At 44.1% G+C, this 19,609-nt stretch overlaps 1 protein-coding gene across 1 annotated transcript in view; it reads right to left on the bottom strand.

The window, feature by feature from the left end:
- LOC144782355 (protein SSUH2 homolog) overlaps nucleotides 1-19,609 on the bottom strand; it is a 101,470-nt gene that overhangs the window by 51,579 nt on the left and 30,282 nt on the right. The gene's annotated exons all lie outside the window — the stretch shown is intronic.

The raw sequence follows: 19,609 nt of genomic DNA, 5'->3' as shown, positions 1-19,609 counted from the left end.
AAGGCATGTCAGTTCCTGCCTAATCTTCTCCGCCATCATGCACACTATTCTTTATGGGTGTATGTTAATTGCTAAAAGGAGGAACATTCAAAGATATTTCTCTGTATCATTAAGTATAGTTACACTGTTCTCAAGTTCTTATTTTTTGTAAATTGCCTCTTTCATGTTGACACGTTTCGGTCTTTTTACATTTTCAGGCCTCCTTAAAGCAATTTACAAAGACCAAGAATTTGAATATCTGGTATTGGCCATAATACATATACCCTCCAATTTTGCAAAGGCCATTTATAGATGGTACACAGTTTTTTTCCACAAAAGAATATGTAACATTCCCCCTTCGTTTATTTTATCTTGTGAACCACCTCATAGTATTGAGATGATGGTCATATTTGTTATATAATTTTTAATGGCTGGTGGATAGAGGACACTAAGGTGCTGCCCCACCAGCACCCAATATAAAAGAATCTGCTCTTTGCAGCTTTGATCAGCAGAATTGTAAGCAGAAAGAAGGTAGGAGTTGTGTGGAAGTCTGATTTCCAAGGCAAAACCCTCCACAAACTACAGCCAGGCTCTGATGGAAGTTCTTTCTGTGGTTCTCAGGTGCCCGAAAAATCCATGTCACTATGGAAGCTTGCAATTGGTAAATATTGCACCAATAAAAAAAGCACCCCTAGCTTACTCCTGCATTCCCTTCAGAGAGATGGCGAGATGTCCTTTTTCCTAGTAGATCATTCTTTGAAAGAAGCACCAGACTTTGAAAACATACAAAATCAACCAATCACCTCAAGCCAAAGGCACATTCCGTGCTAGAAGTGTTGAGATGATTTTGTGTGTCTTTTAAAACAGACATTTCTTTTAAGATAATTTTACCTTATTTCTATAACAATTTCACACCATGGACAACTGGCTATAGGTGAAACTGATAAGAACTATATAGTTGCAATTAACTATATGTCGTGAAGCTGTCAGAATTGAAACAAGCATTTACAATGCAATAGGTCTCGCAGCATTAAAGTTTGAGTTATTGGCATTGTGTATGACAATGCCAATAGTTATAACATTTGCAAATGTGACACCTATAGCATTTGTAATGCAATATGTGTTGTATTTATGTGACTTAGATATATTGATATTATAAATAACAATGGCTTTTAATATTTTTAAATAATTAATACTTGAATAAAAGTTATTGTAATTGAGTCGGTGGAAGGGTGAAGTGGGTGGGGCAGCAAGTTGTAGTGGAGAGAAAGGAGGGTGAAGTTGGGAGAGAGGAAGGTGAGACAGAGAAAAAAGGGTGAGGTGTGGAGAGTAGAAAAGATAAAGCCCATAGGAACCAGGCCTGGGTACAGGGAGGTGCATCCTACATAAGGGACTTCGAGAGAGTGACTGGCTTTTGAACAGAAACATCTCCGCATCTCCCTGGAATTTAATGTTCATATGCGCAATATAAGTCTCTTCCACTCAGGCCAATATTTGCTCAAGTGGGCGGAAATGAGGCGCCTGAAGCTTCTCACAAACGTCACACCACATTTGCCTTCTTTCATAAGAGGCGCGCCGCTGGTGCAAATACATTGATTTGACCAGGATCACACAATTTGGGCATGTACCGAATCTAGGATTTAAATAAGGGTGGTATTTTCATTCTCATACTCAGCTTAGGTACTGGACCTCACATCTCCTCTACCTTGGGCACATGTGTCCAGAGCAGCTCAGAAGCACTGTGGATGTCGTGAATGGAACAGATGATTATAGTCGTTTTATACACAGTATGCTCTTTTTGTCCCCTGTCCTCGCGGCCACTACAACAGTAGTTTCGTATATCTTAGTTACAGCTGTGTGTGCTTCTAAGGGCTACAGCGCCAATACCGCTTTTAGGGGGCTCCGCTCAGTATATTTCCGAATTTTATAACTGCCCAGTTGAGTGATAATAGCCAGCATGGCTCTTCATGACACAGATTACAAATAAAACAATGCAACAAAATTTTTTAAAGGGTAACGAGGCGCGAGATGCCAGTGGTCCTTTAACAAATGAATAAAAGTAAATAGCGTGGGCCATGGTAAGCGAACCTTTGTAGGAGCAGACAGTCTACTTTTCACAAGGAGCAGTTGTGAGTGCTGAGAAGTTGACCCATACTCACACTGCAAGCACATGTAGGCACACAGTGCCATGGAAATGTATATATAGACAAATCGCACGTTTCACCAATAGGACACACAGAGGCACACTCCGTCGCACTCTGTCTCTCAGTTTTGCAGTCACTCAGACAGGCTCACTCATCACACACAGAGGAGCATGCAAAAACAACGGAAAGCAGGCATGTACGCACAGAGAAACGAACACAAACAGACTAACAAACAGGCAGCGCCCGCTGGGGGAGGGGGTGCTGCTGTAAGGCCGGCGAGCAGCGCCTCGTGCCTCAGGTGTGCCAGAGCCACATGCAGTGGGACTGCTGGGAGCCGGCGCCTGCTGAGCCAGCAGTAATGGAGCTGCGTGCAGAGTGTGTGTCACTGTCCTACGGAGAGCAAAGTCGGCGATGGTAGGGATGCTACTGAGGAGTTGGTAAGGGAGCTGTGTCTCACACGCAGTGCGTGTGCCAGCTGAGTACAGCGTATCCTTCAGGGCGCACATACACTATATTAGGTGTGCTGCTCTGTGGTGCAGTTTGTCTGCCAGGAAGCTGCGTCGACAGCCCACAGGGGATGGCTCAGTTGTGCCATGTGAAGCCAGACGTAGCTGCGCTTTTAGAACCAGCCGCTACTCTCTGTACCACTTGCCATGCGTTCGAGTGCTGTACACTTCCGAACTAACAGGGTGCATATACCATGTGCGCATGTCCACTGGGCCTTCTTATGTAAATGTAAATGTACAGGAATTTATATAGCGCAAATCACCGAGCGGTTTCTAAGCGCTTGCTTAGGGAACCCGTCCTAGTATTCCCCTGTGAGATAACCCCGGCAGGGTATCCGCAAGGTGAAAGCCAGCCATCCCGCCGCGAGGGGCCGTTGTGGAGATTAAGCAAGCTATTGCCCAGAGTCGCAGAGTGTGAACCCGTGAATCGAGTAGGCACCAGAGCGAGAATTGTCAAGTCCATGGACATTTTAGGACTCAAGACCCCGCCGAGCCGGGAATTGAACCCTGGTCCCGGGCTGACCTCTGCTTCCAGGTCTGCCTCCTCTAACCAGTGAGCCACACTTCTCCACTAAGTGCACTTAGAGCTCAGGTCCATACGTTGTGTGTTGGTGCTCAGAGATAAAGTCTCCACTACGCTAAGATGAGCTTACTGTGGAGAAATCCTTAGGGAATAACCCTAGCCTTGGTGTAATTTCTGGGGTACAATCTTTAATTGGGAGCGGGTGTAATATACCCCCAGCGGTGCAACACACGTTCCCTGCATGCTACAGGGAGTGAGACAGCACGCATGTGCATAGAAGTTAAGTGCCGCTTATATCCCAGTGTGCAGTGGCCTCTGCAGTGCTCTGCAATGGAGTTGAATGCAGAATATCTTCCAGGGGGAGGCCTCTGCTATTCATGTGCAGGTTAGTGGAGCGCCTTGATTAGGGGGTCAGTCTTCAATGCGCGTCCGGTCCAGTGCGACTCCATAACTTGAGGGCGCCGGGGGTAGTCCCGCAGAGGCATCAGCTGCCTGTGCTCTGGCCGAGTGCTAAAAATGGTAAAAATGTATAGACCGCGGATTGCGGGTGGGGGCGCGATGCAAATCATTACATTTTTATGCTGTTTGCGAAGCTACCGGCGGATAGGAACAAAGCAAACCTGACTTGCGTACCCTTGCGGATTGAAAGCAGCATCGCCTGCATGCCAAGTGTCCTACTGAATTCCACCGTAGTGTAGCAGAGCTTGTCTGAGGTGAGCCGTGGAAGGGGGGTGGGGGGGGGGGGGGGTGAACATTTACAAAAAAATCGCAAAAATATGATTAATGTGCACAGTGACATTTTGAAGGTAGAGCATATCTGTCAACTTGCCACGTGCCAAGAAGACAATTTTCAGCAATTCCTGATTTCAGCACTAAAGATACTGGTTGAAAGGCACGCTTGTGACAAGGGGGTCAGTTGACGGCAAACCTGACACCTTTCAAAGATGTCCACTGACACCCGATGTTAGTGGGAACTCAAAATGAAAAGCCGTTGCTGCTTTTGGAAGGATTTCTCGCGTGACGTGCCACCGAGCTCCCCGGATGCGCACACGAGCTAGGCGTTCCTGCTCACTGCTTGCAATGCATGAGGCCTGTTCCAAATGTCACGGCTTGGGTGTTTTTTTTTTTTTTGCATCGGAGACATTTCCCCAAGTGGAATTACTTTAAGTGCTTCCGCATACCTGAAAAAGACGCACTGTGAGTGGGAATGTACCTGATCAGTGAGGTCATCATTTTAGGAAACTCGGTGACTCGCAAACAAAAAAAGAGCCAACGTGTTACCCACAATGGCATTCCTGCATTCGCAGACGATTGAGCCACCCAAAAAATAAAGCATTACTTCTAACGTAATGTATGCATTATGGAAGAACAGAATGTTCGGCAGGTCACTTAACTTTGGCGGATGTAGTGGAAGCACCAGTCGGGCGCCCAGATACTCTAAATCTTCCACATGCCTTCAAATCAGTCCTCAGCGGTTTTAGAGTCTATCTGCTGATCAAACGTAACACACAACTTCAAGGACAGGGAGAAGAAAAAAAATGTTTTTACACACAGCTATACAAACTCCTTCCGCGATGTGTCCGGAAGTCAGGCAAAGTCGCCTGTGACGGGGGCGGGGCTGCGTCTGCACCGGAAAAGAAGGCAGGCGGAGTGAAAGCGTCTCGGGACGCCAGAAGGAGAGCGGAGTCCCTCTACATTGAACTGGTAAGTTGGGGGGGGCTCGGTGCACTTGTGTGTGTGTGTATGATGTGTGCGACGGCGTGTGTGTCTGTGTGTGTATGTGCATGCGTGTGTGTGGTGTATGTGCATGCGTGTGTGTGGTGTTTTGAGCTTCCTAGGAGACAGCGCCTGGCCGCAGCGCTCATTCACGTGCGCGTGGCAGTTTGGAATCGCCTCCAAGGCGATGCGCGCGGCCAGGATTGTCTCCTGGGAAGCTCACATGGCAACAATAGGGGCTCGGCGGAGACGCGCTTCGCGCGGCTAGCCGAGACCTAAAAAGGAAAGAGAAATCCTTTCAGGACGAGAACTCACACTCACAATTTGGTGACATGCTTCATCATATGGGTTCACTCCTCACACCTGGATTGGAAGGTCCAAGGTGTGGGTGACGACTCCCCGACGGGGAGGAGCTAGGTGTTTTCTCAGAGATGAGCAGTAAAAGAGGGTGAATGAGGGGCACAGTACCTGCAGCATGACTATTTAACCCTGAGGTCCTGAAGAATGCCCCACGATCCCTGTATAGGACCTACTTAAGGCAGACACATGTTGACCCTTGTAAGGGATATATTTTATTAATCTCTAGTCCTCTTTTAGACTCTATTCCAGAGGCCACCCAATAAAGTTTAAGTGGAGCCCTGGAGATAGTTGTATCCACCCAATCACTTTTTCTTTGCACTCTACCCCTCTTTCACCCTCTTTGGCCACTCATCTCTGAGAAAACACCTCAGCTCACAGCTTCACGACATATAGTTAATTGCCACTATATACTTCTTATCAGTTTCACCTATAGCCAGTTGTACATGGTGTGAAATTGTTATTGTTTTGGGGATCAGTACACTCGTAGCTTTGCAGATCTCTCTAGATCCTGATTGTGGAGATCAACCTTATTTCTGTAACCTCTCAAACCATCGCACAAGATCACAATATACAATGCAAGTAGTTTCAAACAATGTTTCGCTCAGTTAATCCATTTTATGCCTGTGAGAAGAATGGTGGTCATCAGAAAGGAGTTGGGGAGAACGATTATGTACATGAAGGAAAGCAAAGATGACACAACAGAATGATTATGATAACAGACGTGCAACAGTGAAGTACACAATCCTGAGAGAGAGTACTGGTGGAGTGACAATGATTACATAACTAGGCTCCTAATAGTATTTTTTCATTTTACATACAGCACAGGCCTGGTTGTATGCTAACATGGTCACTGTGTAATACAGGAGACAGAATGGTGGCACAATTTGAGGGCCTAAAAAGCAAGGTAACTTCTCTGTGATGTTACTACTAAATGTTTTTTGTTATGTTTTTCTTAAAATACACCATCAAATTGGAGAAGAAAAATTTCCATCCTATGCGCACGGGCTGTTCACGAACGCGGCATCTAAAATATGGCTACAAAAAGAGATATGTGTGGTGTGTCTAGAAGGAATAAGAAACAAAAGTAACACCAAGGTTTGGCATATGACTATATTTTGAGGAAAAATCTTGTTCAATATCCTGTGTAACAACACAGGATTTGAGCATGAGTTGACCTGGCCACGCTACACTGAAAACCTACCTCGCTAGAAAGAACTCCAAAAAATAAAGGTTTAGAAGATAGTACCATAAGGCAGGGTTAGTCACTCAGACCAGTTGTTGGAATGATGCTGCAAAACAGAGATCGACTTCAGGCCTGATGGAACAATAAGGTACACAGGGAGACTTTACATGATTTGGAATAATATGAAGAACTAACACAACCATTGTGTTAGGCAGCTGGTGATCAGTTAGGTAGTTTTTAGAAGAATAGGATAGGGGTGTGTAATAAAACATGTTAGGGGCTTATCTCAACTTTTCCTTGTTATTGTTATTGTTATTGTGTTTTTGTAAAGCGCCTGAATCACCCAGGGGCATATCCGCGCTGCTTAGTCCTTTTCCCTGAAAACGAAAGTTAGAGTACCAGAGTGCATCAACAGTAAAGGAAGGCTTTAAGATGTTTCCTGAAAGTAAGGTATGAAACTGCTGATGTGTTAATATTTAAAGTCAGGCTATTCCTTGTAGGTCTATGAAAAATAATTTTAGAGTTAAATACTACAATTGTGTGTGTACTGCTTTTTTGGCACGGGCGGCACTTTATATATACTATCTGCTGTTGAGAAATTCTCGGACAGGTTTATCTTACTCCTAGAACACCCACCCACCGAAGAAGATCAGCAGAGGAGCGACAGTCACCTGCCTGTTCCCCTTTTTTTGGGAGACATACTAGTTGTGGCCCTAATAATTAGACAGTGACGCAACAACAGAGACTGCAGAGTGAAAGTAAGCACAGCAGGTCCAAGAAAGATTATACTAACTGGTGGTAATCTAGTAGAGTAAGGACAGGTAGCACAAGGAAGTGATAACTGTAGTGTCTCCATGTTGGAACATTTCCTGGAATGTTCTCTGCATTCCTTAGCATTGGGATTCTATACGGGAGGTTGGGTAGAGGTTAGAAGACATTTGTACTTTGTGGTTGTCTAAGCTGTCTTCTCCCAATAAACTCATCTTGTAACTTATGCAGTGTCCACCCAGTCTTTACTATACGATTGGCGATGAGCGGGAACGTGGAGGAAGACAGCATTCACATTATCGTTAAAAGAAGAAAACCGGGAAATAAAAATAAGAAACCCACAGGTATATCGTTTTATGAATAATTTTGTGCGTGAATGCACCAGCGGCTGTTTTAAATGTTATATTGCCTTGATTGCACCTGCGGGAGAGTCTGTGGAACAAAGTATACGTAAATGCCTGAATTTAATTGTGGAAACGAAGGGGTCCGTTACGATGTCGGGTGATTTGCCTCCGCCAGGCTGGCGGTGGCCACCACCGGCCTGGGGGAGGCAAACCGCCCGACATCTCAAGCCCAAATCCCCCCCGCCATATTAGGATGGCGGGGGGGAAGTCGGCGGTGAAAAACACCGCCCGCCTGTTTTCCGCCTCGGTCGCCTTGCAGCCGGGCCAGAAAACGAGTAACATGGAGGCGGTGTCTGCTAGACACCGCCCGCCATATTACAATTGGCTTTTTTAAATGCGTTTCCATGGCGGCAATGCCGCCACGGAAAGGCATGCGGTGTTCACTCTGGGGGCCCCCTGTGGGCCCCCAGAGTGAATGCCAAAGGGGGGTGGCACATGGGGGGGTACCTTTGGTACCCCCCTTCCTTTGCATACTCGAAGAGGCAGGCACCGCGCAGTGTCTGCCGCTTCGAATGTGCAAAGGCTGCTTTTGTTTTTTAACATTGTGGCAGGCGGTCACCCTAGCGGTCCCGATTTCCGCTAGGGTGGCGGGCATCCTAATGTGCCCCTATTTTTATCTTGTTGTGCTTTGATCGCATCTACGGCTGTCATGTAGTTGCAGTGCCTTGATTACACCAGCGGGAGTTCGATGTCTGTATTGGAACTGTTGTGAAGTTTTTTTTTGTTCCCGAATTTAGGATATTTCATTGTCATAGCACTGCCAGGTGTGAATTTCCGTTATACAAGAGTATTCAAACAAAAATACTCACGTGAAACGTTCATCGTCTGCTTTGTTATTTAGATTCTGGTGAAAACGGTGATTCCAACATTCCTGGGTGTTCTTCCTGACTACCATTTGTACTTTGTGGTTGCCTAAGCGGTCTTCTCCCAATAAACTCATCTTGTAACTTATGTGGTGTCCACCCAGTCTTTACTACAATAACAAAGGAGAAACAGATGCGCAGAGGAAAGGTAGAAGCTGTCACCAAAAAGAATGCAGACAGAAATGTTAGCAGAGCAGCAATGAGAATTAGTTTTCATAAAGGAGGAATAAACCTTAGAAAGTATACCAGAGGAGGGACAAAAAGCAGAGAAGAATATTAGGAAAGAACAAAGAGAGAGGCCAGAGAGAACGTTTTTACAAGAGCAGTAGAGAAAATGTCTCACCTGTTCTAGCCTCCCTGAATGGCCCTCATTGCTAGTTGCAGTATTACACTGAATCACTAACTCAATAGGGTATCACTTGTAAAGGCCTGGGGTATCACCCCAGGCCTTTTCAAATAACTCAGTGTCTTCTTCCTGTTTCAAAGACATCGGGAACGGGTTCATCAGGTAAGAATGAAACACGGTGAAACACCACGGAGAAGCAGACAATGCTCTCCCAGCCCCACTGGCCTGGCCTGCATGACCCACCAACCCCACCCCAAGTCCAACTGCAGATCCAACTCCATCCGGCCTTCACACCAACATGGGCTGCTCTGAGCAAGTGGAAAATGTTTATAGATTTGTCTATGGAATCAGGGAAACGAACGAATAATTGTACAAGCTCTTCCAGGGTAAGAAAGGTTGTTTCCCATTTCCTGGACTCTATATAAAAATCTGGCAAACCTTTAATGAGAACCTATGTGGTTGGATAGAATAAAGAAATAAAAAAAGACAAGAGAGGGCGATATACACCACAGGACAGAAAAATAGGTGATAGAGAAGATAGGAATTTAGCACAGGCGGGATGGACAACAACCTATTGACAGGTAGGAAAGGAAGGTTAAACAAGCATTGGCATAGCCAATAGACCTCGCCTTTGGGATCTTATAAGTGTTTAGCCATGCAATAATTGATGTTGTTGCATCAAGGATATTGTGCTGGATAACTAAACACTTATAAGGTCCAAAAGGCGCTGCCACAAATCGACTATGTTCAACAAACAGAAGCAATAAAGAAGAAAATAATTCCAAGACCAAACACTTCAACGCACTGAGCGAAAATTAACCGAAGTTAGGCCTTGCTCTGTGGGCGGTAAGAAATAAAAAAAGGGAGGGACTGAAAGCCATATTAGCCAATAGAAAGGAAGACATTCTACACTGGAAATCGTGGTTTTATAAGAAAACTACCCTAAATAGAGTCACTTTAGAAACAATGCCTGTGCCTAGAAAGAGCATGAGAGTAGTGAAAAAATTACATCAATAGAACCCTTCCAAGTTCAGAGTGTAGTGCAATTATAAGGGCAGGACGTTTCTAGTGCTGGCATGGTTTTTAAAAAAACCCAAAGAAAACGTGCTAACATTTAATAGGAAAAAAGGAAACACCACAGGTTGGGGACAGCTGCAATATTTAACTGTCTGTTTACATTTCCTGTGAAGTTCACTTACACTTTACATCAATTGTATTTGATATTCATTCCAGAGCATAGAATAACAATTGCTTATAATAAACTGATGTCCCTTAGAATAGGCTTGCAAACTGCTGCAATTTTGTTACAAGAATGAGAAACAAGGCTTGCTTTCCACTGCTCTGCAGTAGCACTTCTCAACCCCACTTTGCAGATCACAGGAAGCAATGTTGTCAGTACCATGCCGCATTTCATGGTTTGGGTTCTGGAAAAGGGGGAATATATTTAGAAATGCCACGGAAGGCTGAACGGGCTTTGGTGGACTGCAAACCGGCGTATCACAGCACGTCAACGTGGCAGTTTAACTAACTGCGCAATCTTGCCAGCCATTTATATAATCGAAACAGGAAAACAAGGTAACATAAAAAAAACGTAATCTCCAATAAAGTTACAATTTGGATTTGGAAATGACAGTAAAAATATATTGGCTTTAGTCGCTGTGGCAACATAGGTTCCAGTACTAAAGACCAGCTCTGCATCGCATTTGACGTCAGTCGAGTGCAGGCTTCTCAGACTAGGCTCCCACACTTCCCAGCTTCCCCCTGGCGCTCTCACATTCTCAGAGAAAACAGTACTAATTCCGCCACTACGTGAAGTAATAGATGAGGATCAAAGGGCTCTATTTGGTGAGGATTTATTCCAGGCGTACAAAATGAGTCACAGCCCTAATGAAAATAGTTCACCAGCCAATAGAAATTAATTGGGCATTTGATGTATTGATTTCACGTAGTTACAGGATAATGAAATTAGAGATGTATTAGTTATTAAGAAAGTGAAACAGCCCATTGAAAATGTTTAGTAGCACAGACAATGCATGCAAATAGGCGCTTTCAAACAGGCTGATGGGCATGATGAACGCCTAGCCCTGCGACAGGAGGGAAAGAAAATTAAAAATAGAGTTTTTCATCCCGCCTGGCATTAAACAGAGAAACAAGTTTAGAATTAAATCAAAGTATTTTTAAAATGAGTGCAAACAAAATGAACGATTCAAACGGAAAGGCAGTTACAATTGACACCTTCTATTTTGCAGGCGCTCAGTCAGCCATCAGGATATATTTCCCCATTGTTTTCAAAGCTCAAGTGCATACTCTCACTATTAATTACCCAGGGAGACAAGCGCGTGCCTCGCGCTGAAAGTTAAAGAAAAAAACAAGCATTGGCCGCACGGCTGTGAAAGTGACGCGGCCGCGAAAGTGATCGCGATCGCAGGCTGTAAGGGTGCCCGCGAGCGATGCACTTAATGACCCATGACGGAGGAAAGCCAGATGGTGACTGCCGTCTGCCAGCGCAAGTAACCACAAGCTTGAGGCCAGCAAAAGCGTGGGTAGCACTTTGAAAACCCACTTACTAAATGTCTCGCCATAGCAGCGCATGCACTGGCTCAGGCGAGACCTAAAATATCCTTGAGAAGGAAGACAGAGAGTAACTGCAAAGAAGGACTGCAAGGAAACTATAGAGATAACTGGACTTATAAAAAAGACAGGTGGCAACGAGGCACATAGGCAACTCATAACACTTACACTGTCATTTGCATGTAAACATCCTAATCATTTGTGGCACTTCGACACCTACAACCAGGGGTAATGGAAATATGCTGCAAGGTAGGACCAAATTATGCGGCAGGGTTAGCTGAATTATGCAGCAAAAAAAGGCAAATTATGCTGCATTATGGGGCACTTTTTGAGACTTTGTTAAGTTGTCATTTGTAAAAGTTAGCACTGTCTAGGCAAATGCTTCATGTCATTAGTGCTAGACACACAAATACAGCAACAGAAAGGAAACCAGTCGAATCTTTGCAAACGGCCCTCACTGTGCAGCAACATCTGTTGCCACGTTTTCAGTAACTTTTTACCCAATTGAGCTAGAAACATTTTTTGTTGTTAAAATCTGCCGATTATACAGCAGATGGTGTATTATGTGGCAAATTCATAATTATGCAGAAAAAAACACAGCCACAATATTGCATAATTCTAGTGGCCTTGTCTATACCTGTATGAAGACTCAAATCAGTGTTCAGATCTGCAACAAATTGGGCTACTGGTTGAGCGAGGTGGGAGCTGTAGTCAAGCAGCAAACACAATCCTTGTCAGGGTCAGGCACAAGCAAACCCCAAACTAACAGCAAAAATCCAATTAGTAGAACTGGAGCTACTCAGTGTTAAAGGTTTGGATCAAACTATCGCCTAAAAGCACAAAGCACCAAATGTGGATGTCTGGTTGGCCAGACTGGGAAAAAGGCACAAGTTCAGGCCTGCCGTAATGGAGCGCACCTGGCTACAGGGACCCACTTAGGCCCGCTGAACAAAGTACCTCAAATCTTGAGTTTCGGAGCATTGTGTAGATCCGTGTCGAAAATGCGTTGCGCTGTCAAAGTGATGCGTCAGTTCCGAGATGTGGTGAGACTGTGATGCAAGAGCCTGCATCACCGTCAAGGATCATGTCAGCTGGGCTTGCGATGCGAAGTCCAGCGCCAAGGATGCTACACGCAGTCGGAGCAGAGCTGGGAGTCTGCAATGTGGAATCTGGCCTCGTTGTCGTGGCTGATGGCTACGAATGAATGATGTCATTTATAAAGCGCAGCTTTTATTCCGAGGAGCATTTTGGCGCTAATGCAGGGGGCAGTTGTACGAAGGTCATCAGAGCAGTCAGGAAATGATCAGATGAGTGATAACACTAAATTATCTGGAGCAGCAAAATTCAAGGTTTTCAAAAGTTTCTTGAACATGGGTTCTGACTGTGTGAGTCTCAGCTGAGTGGGCAAACTATTCCAAGCTTGTGTTCCCAGGACTGCCATTGACTTTGATCTACCAGCATCCTGCCTTCCCACCCTGGCTCCAGGCTAACTAAAAGGGGTATACGGCCCTTTGTGTGGAGGCAGGCCACAGCCTACTTAGGTTTATGTGGGGTTGTGCCCAGCTCCTCCCTCCCATCCTGCCAGTTAAGGCCCATCCATAAACTCCCTATTGTGTGTGGCTGTCTAGGAGGAATAAACAAAGCCCGACTGTCAGCTATACCCCATTGTGTGGCCAGAGACCGGCTACAGGCACTAAATGGGTAAGGCAGGAAAAGCCAACTTTGAAATAAATGACATTTTCAGAATGGCAAGTTACAATCTGACTTCAACATAAGTTAGGATGTTAAATTGTGATTCCAGAGACACCAAACATGAACTGGTTATCTCTTACCATTTGGAAATTACACTAACATGAAATAAGGTAACTTCAATGTTGTCCTATGGGAGAGATAGGCCTTGCAGTAGTGAAAAATGAATTTAAGAGTTATTTGCTACCAGGACATGTAAAACTTAAAAGAACATGTCCAAATTTTTAAATACATTGCACCCTGCCCTCTGGGATGTCCAAGGCTTAACCTGGGGGTGACTTAGATGTATTAAAAAGGAAGGTTTGGGCCTGGCAAAAGGTTTCTTTTGCTAAGTTGAAATGGAAGTTTAAAACTGCACAAACAGGCTCTACAATGGCAGGCCTGAGATATGTTTAAAGGACTTCTTAAGTGGGTGGCACAATCAGTGCTGCAAGCACACTAGTAACAATTAATTTAGTCCCTGGGTACATGTTGATAGGCCAATACTACCATGTTTAAAGGAGGGAGCACATGCACTGTAGCACTGGTTAGAAGTGGTAAATTGTTCAGAGTCCTAAGGCCAGCAAAAACGAGATCAGAAAAATGGAGGCTGAAGGTAAAAAGTTGGGGGAAGACGGCCCTAAGGCTGACAGGCCTAACAAGATCCATCCTCTCTAAAAGCGGTTTCATGTTACATATATGAAAATGTTAACATGAAATTATCAAGAAATGGAATAACCAAAGTATGAACTGTCTCTACCCTAAGCAAGTGAAACCAAAATTGTCAGTTCTAAGCATTTTAAAAAAAAACATAATAAAGTGAATGCTGACGTCCATGCCAGACTACTTTGCATCACAGATGTCCAGCACACCAGGTTATTTATGCACATTGAAGACAAATGCAGGCCTTTGTATGATGCCATAACAATGTCTCATGTCTCTACATTTGTGGATTTGTTCAATAAACTAGAGTGTAAGAGAGATACAGAGAGGGAAAGAGAGAGAGAGAGAGAGAGTTAGAGACAACGAAAGTGAGAGAGAGACACACACGGAGGGGAAGAGGGAGTGGGTGTGTGTGTGTGCGTGCTTGTGAGTGTGTGTGTGTAAAGGTTAGTTGTGTGTGGAGGTTTTTTGGCTTCGGTGAGGTTTTTGATGGGGTATGTGTATCCAGAGAGGTCTATCTGTAATATAAGTGGCCATATTTAGCATTATTATGACTACCCTTCCATTATGCTGACCCCATAACATGTTGTGGGTATGTTCCGCTCATTAGGGCATAATGGGGGCTATTAGGAAATCGGTTTTAGTTTGGGATGTAACTCCTTCCCAACTAAAACGTCCAGGGCTTAATTTGTATAATAATAACTGCTGGTGCCCAAAGATTACTCAGACGTCAGAGGCATGTGCTGTCGAATGTCAGGATTGCTGAATCTCAAGACTGCATAGTCTTAATTCCACCTCGTGCTTTTTCATACCCCACCATACATTCCCTGGCCCTTTATCTCACGCTTGTAGGATCTTTTCCCTTCCTGCTTCCTCCCTTTGTCACTGTTTTCCATTTTCTACTTCTTTCTGTTTTTAGGTCTCGCCTGTCAATGCGCATGCGTATTGAGCGGAGCGAGACTATAGGGGCTTAAACAGAGTTTAACCAGACTGGCGATTAGATGAAGTGCATGTGCGCTTTTAGGTCAATGCGCAAGCGCAATGAGTTAAAATGCGCGTACACAGCATCAAATCGCCAGCCATCTGTTCCCCAGCAGCTCTTCCCGCTCCGCCCCACAAGCTTCCCCCAGCGTGCGCTCTGCCTAAGCCGCACTACTCCCACACCTTTGAAGTTAAGCTTCACTTCAAAGGCCCCTGCTGCTTCACACTATTCACGTCTCTCCCTCATCGCCGCTCTCCCCGCCCCCTGCTGCGGCCATGTCGAATTTCTCCTCCCCCTCCCCACAGCAATGCCCTCCGTCTTGTTGAACTTGCATCTATTCCAACAACAACGAAACTTGGATATTGGCATCAGTATACTAGAAGGCATTAAGGAGATTTAGAGCCCATCAATTGCGTACAATTCGTTGGCTTCATCATCACTCTTATTTCTTATTTCCATGCTTTTGTGATTAGCGCATGCTGGTTTTATTTCCTCCTTGTGTGTTTGTCCATCCGGGGCGCAAGACAAAAGGGCTGTTTTCGTTCTTACTGTGTGTGTTCATGAGATTTTTCTGAATGTTGTATTTGTTGTATGATAGGCATGTCTATTCGTTTTGGCTTTGCACACTCCCTCCCACACCCTTTCCCTCTGTTCATGTTGCCTTTGCCTCGCTCCTTCTTACCCTCCGTCCTTGTGGCTTTTGATCTTTTTAACGCATCTCTGCCTTTGTTACTGCTTCTATCACGCTTCACAGTAGAAAGGAATGCACATTTCCCGGCCGCTTGCATTTCCAGGCCGTTTTTTGATTAGCGCATGCTGGTTTTATTTCCTCCTTGTGTGTTTGTCCATCCGGGGCGCAAGACAAAAGGGCTGTTTTCGTTCTTACTGTGCGTGTTCATGAGATTTTTCTGAATGTTGTTTTTGTTGTATGATAGGCATGTCTATTCGTTTTGACTTTGCACACTCCCTCCCACACCCTTTCCCTCTGTTCATGTTGCCTTTGCCTCTCTCCTTCCTACCCTCCGTCCTTGTGGCTTTTGATCCCTTTAACGCATCTCTGCCTTTGTTACTGCTTCAATCACGCTTCACAGAAGAAAGGAATGCGCATTTCCCGGCCGCTTGCATTTCCCGGCCGCTTTTAATTTCATTTTGCGACCACTTTACTGTGTCCTTAGTTGTCTCTCTTTCTCTCAATCTGTGCCCCTTCATCTCAGCGTCTCCTTCGCCCTCCCCCACTCACCCTCTCTTCCCACCCTCGCCCTCTCTTCCCACCCTCACCCTATCTCGAAATTTTACTTTTAACTTCTCTCTGACCCCTCGTCTACTTTTCCCGTGCCCCTCGTGCATGTCTGGCTGGTAATAATGGCTTGGCTACAGCCACTTGAAAGCTGCTGTAGCCAAGCCATTATTAAATTTCAGTTTAAGTGCTCTCTCCCTGTTACGCAAACTAACAAAAGAATTATAGAGTATGAAGCTGCTGCCTGATCACAACACCAGCACTTCCTTTGTTACAAATTAAGCACTAGTAGGGCGGCTGTCACTGCGTGTTTGCAGCTATACACAAATAAAATTTGTAGCGTAGCTCCACTTTAGGTCATATTTATTTTTGGTGTGTATAAGAATACGTCCACAATCACAGGCTATTAAGCACAATCGGTCATTAAAACCTAGTTTCCAAACTCTTTCATTGGCAGTTATCCCCTTTAAAAAACATCGCCTCCCCCATTTGAACACTTTATGTGCTCTGTGTTAGGAAGGCAAAAAAAAACAAGCATTGAAAATGCAATAGGTCTCGCAAAAGAAAAGTTTGACCTTTTGGTGTTGCAAATGTCAATTTTTTTTTGTTTATATTTTTTCAAATTATAAAAGTATTAATTTTGTTTTTTATAAAGTGAAAAGTTATAAATCTACCAAATGTTACATTTATAGCATTAGTAAAGTTACATGTTTAGTTTTGTCCTTTTTTACATGTATTGATGTGCAAACTCACAATTTTGTGTAAAATGTTATAAATAAAGGATAGTGACCTAATGTTTTTAATTTTTAATGGTAAAAGTTTTTACATATAAAAAAGGACAAAACTAAACATGTAACTTTACTAATGCTATAAATGTAACATTTGGTAGATTTATAAATATTCACTTTACAAAAAACAAAATTTATACTTTTCTAATTAGAAAAAATATAACCAAAAAAAAAGAATTACATTTGCAACACCAAAAGGTCAAACTTTTCTATTGCGAGACCTATTGCCTTTTCAATGCTTGTTCTCTTTCTTACTCTGGCATAATTGAGTTGTTTGTATTGGTCATTTTAGTGAATGTGAAGTGGTCGAAGAGTTGTACGTACATTGTGCATGACTAAAGTGCTGCTTCAGCAGCTAATTGTAACAGACAGTCAAATGTTTATGTTGACAATAATGTTAGTATGGTGTGTTGTGCTGTTCTATGCTATATTTATTGTATAGCGCTCTATAAAACAGGATGGTATCCTGGCACTGCTAGCACAACAAATGAGAAGCGCACTAGCATCATACAACATCTTTACGGGGACTACCAAATCACCCCTCTCTTCCTCAGGATTTAGAACTATCAGCTTAACCCTTGACAGGAAAGTAATCTATCCATCATGTTCATTTGCACGGAATTCTGGGACTTGTGGTATGTTTTCCATTATAAATGCTCAACTACAAACACCAGAATGCTACGGAAAAAACAGAGCAGGACATTCACAGTGCAACACAGCTGACAATGGAACTACTAGAGGTTGTAATACATCTGAGGTAGTGGGCTACCTCAGATCTACTACATCGAAGTGCCACTAGATAGTAATCACCACAATTACAGATGCCACTACATGGAAAATAGTAAGCAAACTAGCATTTAACTTCATTTCGACTTAAATGTGTTTAACCAATGGCTAAAGATACATTGATGTAATCTTATTGCAAGTAAGGTTAGCTTGTAATTAATTAATGTGAAATAAGAATAATTTACAAATAGGACCAGGGATAATAATGTTTAGATTGAATTTACTTATGTAATTAAGAATACGTACGGTAAGCATTAGAGTTAGGTTAAGGGTAATAACTCAAACACATCAGTTAATTAGATTCCATTGCTATAGGTCCATAGGTTACATTAGATTTAACAAATAATGTAAATGCATATGTTAAGTGTTGGGGTGGATGTGCATGCAAGGTTGTAGCAGTGGGGTCTATATGGTGCTAAATGAAACTTAGGGGCCGATTCCGATCTCGGTCAGAAGGGCACCGAATCGAGTTCGGCATTAGCGGATCCGATTCAGAGGCTGAATTTCCGTCCGAGTCGTACACGGGTCTGGACATCGAAGTACGATGCGAACAAGCGAGAAATCTCCGTCCAAATCATTTCCGGGTCCGAACCGCTCCGTACGACTCGGTCACAAGCAAACCGTGGCGCACAATGGAGACGTTTCAGGACTGAGCTAGTACGATGCTCGATTCGGACAGCCGGATCGTGTTGGAGCGTCCGGCTCGCCATAGCTCCCGGAGTTGGACTTCGGGGTACCACATCGGACCGCCTTTTACCCGCAGCCTTACGACTCAGACACAGGGGGGGACCCATGGGACTCCCCAACACAGGCATGTACGGTGCAGATGGCACCAACACGTATCCACTGTAGGGGGCTCACTTGTCCGCGACGTACCCATTCAGTCAATGGGGGCCAATGTACACGTCGTACGACCGGCTCCCATTGACTTCTATGGTAATCCAACCGAACCAAGTCCGACAGCATACGGCCGCATCGTACTCGCTTGGTCGGACTGCAGGAGTCCGGATCGATCGGAAAATACCCCGGATACGACTCGGTCGGAGTGCTTTCCGACCCAGATTGGAATGGGCCCCCTAGTTGTAGTCCAGTTAGTACCTCTGGAGTAGTGGTAGGATGAGGCGATGGGCCTTGACATAATAGCATAAAACACTATATTGAAAAAAAGACTCAAATTTATTCGCTATGGGGGATGTTGTAAACTCAGCCAGTTGTCAGCAGCACCTCGACTGATTTCTTAAGTGAACTGATTGCCCCCGACAAATATATTTTGTTTACAAATTAAGCCCTGCCTAAATTATTCACTTGTCAAACAAGCCTTGCCATATTATCAATGCTTTTCAGAAATCCAAACGTACCTTTACTTACCAATATTTATGCTTTTTGCCCATATAAAAAAGTTAATTGATATTGAACAGACATAGCTGCAAGCAGCTTTACAGTCACTTTCTTAGAATATTGGAATTTTAGATGATCCATTGAAGGAAAGGGATTAGCAGAGAGCCAACAAAAGCTCGTAGAAGCCTTTGAATGCAGGAATGATAATTTCCATTCGGCTGCAATAATTGGAAATGCTGAATAAATGCAGCCTTTAGGAAGAATTGTATTTGGATTGGTGTGTTGGAGCAAGGAAGGCAGAAAAACGAGTACCCATTTAAAAGTAAAATATGAGGAGGGGGATGTGTAATTGATGGCGAGTTTGTTTTAGCCACTGGAGGACCTCTGCTTTACATACTTTTAGTTGGGAGTTCATTTTCTAACACTAGTCTATCAACGAGTGACAAGTGAGTGGTGTAATTTGGAGGAGGTGAGATAGTGCCCAGAAAGCTTTCTGTATGCCAGGTTTGTATGTGTGGAAAGAGATGGGAAGAGGTGAGAGCGAGATTTGGAAGTTTGAGGGTATTAACAATACACTTTATTGTTTGAGATCCATGGTTTGCCTGATGTCATAAACGGAGAGAAAAAGAAATGCCGAGGGACAGAGAGAGTGCGTGACTGTGTGAGTTGTTATTTGTGGATGCTTTCGCTTGTGTTGGGATTCCCTTAATTTCAAGCCTAAACT

The sequence above is a fragment of the Lissotriton helveticus genome, chromosome 9 (assembly GCF_964261635.1).
Source record: "Lissotriton helveticus chromosome 9, aLisHel1.1, whole genome shotgun sequence".
In the NCBI taxonomy this organism is placed as follows: domain Eukaryota; kingdom Metazoa; phylum Chordata; class Amphibia; order Caudata; family Salamandridae; genus Lissotriton; species Lissotriton helveticus.
Note: the sequence above shows the minus strand (reverse complement) of the source record. Positions and strands in the feature narration are given on the sequence as shown.